Source organism: Hordeum vulgare, chromosome 2H (assembly GCF_904849725.1).
Source record: "Hordeum vulgare subsp. vulgare chromosome 2H, MorexV3_pseudomolecules_assembly, whole genome shotgun sequence".
Taxonomy (NCBI): Eukaryota; Viridiplantae; Streptophyta; class Magnoliopsida; order Poales; family Poaceae; genus Hordeum; species Hordeum vulgare.
In genome coordinates, this window is record NC_058519.1 from 280,705,812 (window position 1) to 280,708,554 (window position 2,743).

Here is a 2,743-nt window from a genome sequence, read left to right on the forward strand (position 1 = left end):
AAAATGTTTCAGAATTATTGGAACTGTTAAAATAGTTATATCATTTATTTAGCTCCAATTCAAATAGCTTTAAATTAATACAAAAATCCCAAAATGACTTTTAAAAATGTGCATCACGTCTAGTTGTTATTTCCAACAGTATCCAAAAATCATGGACATTTTTATAAAGGGCATTTTGGATTCATTGAAAATATTTTAAGTTGAACCTATTTGAGTTTTATTTGGTGCTAGGGTTTGATCATCCCCATTGCAAGTTCAATTTTTTTAACATGATGCAAGATGGTGACACAATTAATTACAAGCAATTATTCTAGGGCTCTGCCAGTAGCACTTCCATTTCATCTGAAATTTTTAAGATTCGTGTAAACAAGAACAAACGGAGATTAAGACGTGTGGACCAAGTATAGAGATGCCACACATGTGTGTTATAATTTGGGGAATTTAATGTTTTTGGAGGGAAAACGTTTAGACAACTTTGTAATGCCCCAAGAGTGTACCTTGCCTTTTATGGAACCTTCTCTATGTGGGTCCACCTTGTCATTGCAATGAGAGCCCATGCATGTGTTATTTCATGTGTCACCTTGCCATGTCTCCCTTTGCATGCATGCGTCACTTTCATTTCATGCCTTGTATTTGTTGTCCTTGTGTTCTTATGTATGTGGTGTCATGATGTGAACATGTGATGTTGGATATGGGTAAGGATGTGGAGTGGAGTATGTGTTAGTAGGAAGCATGTGGTTTGCTCTAGGTCTTATAACTTCCCCCCTCTCTTTTATCTCAAGCCAAGATTCTTTTGCTCCTTCTCTATTTCAAAGTCTCCATGTTTTAGTATGTATTGTGGTGATTGTGAGTATGTGAATTTGTTTTTTTGAAAATATGTTTCAAAGGTGCAAATATTCACAAAATAGGTCCAATAAATTCTGTTTGGTAAATATTTAATTGCTCCAAATATTTATTTTCTATTTTATTCAAATAGGTCATAATTCCTTATGAACAGGGGCATTTTTGTTTTGTTTTTAACCCCAACAGATTTGCCTTTGTTTAAATCCTTTTCTTTGTTTGTTTTAATTAGTAAACCACTCAGGTTTTATTCTCTTCTATCTGGCGCCAACTAGTGGGCCTCCTCCCACTAGCAGGCCCAGCTCCCCTCGCGCGTGGCTTACTCCTGTAGACGTCGTTTCCCCTGTCTCCTTCCTCCGTCAGGCTTATTCAGAACACAGAGGAAGAGCAACGGCAGCAGACGCCGTCACGGACGTCGAAGCGCGTCCCTCGCCTCCTCCTCCTTATAAGTTCCCCACTTGGCGTCCGTGCAACCTAGGGTTCCTCCCCTTGCACCGCCACCTCTCTCCCATCTCCTTCTCCCTCTCTGCTCGACAACAGGTAAGGGGGTCGACCTCCTCCGCCATGGCCGCGAGCTGACGAGGTCCTCGCCGTCGCGCCCGTACACCTGCGGCCTCCCCAACACCTCAGCAAGGACGCGGGATCTTCCAGGAGCCCATTCCCGCAGCTACTTCGACGAGATCAGCCCTCCTACAACTATGTCGATGACGGCGGCCTTCCTCCTCGACGATCTGCCCCGAGCGGCTTCTTCCCCTACTTCCTCTACATCATCTCCGGATGACGTGACTACCTCGTCCAGTGGATGAGCGACGACCTTCCCCTCTCTTCCGTGGCACCAGATTTAGCGCTAGGAGCCGTAGCCTCGTCGTGTTTCCCCTTCTGTCGCCGGCGCTGCCGTTCCTCGTCGAGCCGTCACTGTAGCCCCTCTCGAGTAGTGCTAGTAGGTGAAATGGAACCGTGGGAGCCTGTGCTTCCTTCCATTGACAGACCGTAGCTCAATTTTACGTGTAACGCCGGCGAGCACTTCCCCTGTTCCGGCCACCGTCGTGTAGAGGAGACGCAAGAGGGGGTGCTCAAAAGGGTTTACTCCCCTCCTCTGTTAAGTCTCGATGCAGTAGCAGGGCGGTAGGTTTCTTTTGGGTGCAGTGGAAGGTCGTGGGATCGAATCCCCTCGGCGTACCCCCTTTTGTTTTGTGATTTTGGCACAGTAGCATCAGCAGCAGCAGGCAGTGCTTAACCTGTTTCACCTCTCTCTCCTGTCGAGCACATGTGCAATAGCAGGGTGGTGTTGTTGCTGTTGGGGAACCAGGAGATCCTGGGTTCGAATCCCCCCATTCCTTTATTATTTTTTTCCTTTGCTATTTCTTTGGCTGATTTCTTTTGATTTCTAGCAAGTGTTGTGGTGTACTAGGTGACCTTGTGTGGTGTTTTATTTTCCTCTCTATAGTAGGTGTGCCTATCTATGTTGCTAGCATATGTAGAGTGCTTGTGTAGATATATCATGTGTAGGAATGCATGTGTAGGTTGAGTGCATATATGTATGTGTAAGTATCATGATGTGTGTGTGCACTTTGTGGGTGAATGGCCCTAAGGTGGTGAAGCTCATGTGCATGATGTGGGGCTGATGCACTAGTGAGTGCAAGTGTGATACATGTGTGTGTGGGTCCCCCCCCCACATACCTTGTGTGTGTGTTAGTTGATCTTGTGTGTGTGTGCAAGTTGTGAGTGCTTGTGTGTGTCTCACACACATGCCAAGGCATGTTCTGCCTTGGTAGCACATGTGCTAGTTTATATGTGTAGGTGTAGAGAAGCATGATGTGTGTGTAGTTAGTGGAGTGTTCTAACTAGCATGTGTAGGACTTGCTATATGTTGTGCTTGATACATGTGAGTGTGTGGCGGTGT